Source organism: Aptenodytes forsteri, unplaced genomic scaffold (assembly GCF_000699145.1).
Source record: "Aptenodytes forsteri isolate BGI_AS27 unplaced genomic scaffold, ASM69914v1 Scaffold129, whole genome shotgun sequence".
NCBI classification, from domain to species: Eukaryota; Metazoa; Chordata; class Aves; order Sphenisciformes; family Spheniscidae; genus Aptenodytes; species Aptenodytes forsteri.
Genome location: NW_008795033.1, coordinates 190384 through 190799, shown reverse-complemented (window position 1 = coordinate 190799; position 416 = coordinate 190384).

Below are 416 nucleotides of genomic sequence, written 5' to 3'. Positions count from 1 at the left end.
AGCCCCTGCCCCGCCGGGGACCCAACATCTACGAGCTGAGGACCTACAAGCTGAAGGCGAGCGGCTGCGGGGGGCCCAGCCCGCGCCTTGGGGCGGCCTTTGGATCGATATATCCCCGGGGCAGGGGGGGGTCCTGCCTGGTGTTTTGGGGGGCAGCCCCCCCAAATTCCTCCCTCCTTGGGGAGGAGACCCCGAACAGGGGGAGCAGGCAGGATCTGGCTGCTCACTCTTGTTGTTTTTTCTTTATTTCCAGCCAGGGACCATGATCGAATGGGGCAACAACTGGTAAGCGACTGTTTTCCCGGCACGGAGGGAGCCACGGTGGGGAAAAGGTCCCCCTGGAGCCAGGGGGGGGCCCCTCGAGCAACTCCCCACCCCCCCCCGATGTTGCTCCTGCCGCGTGCCAGGGCTCGGGC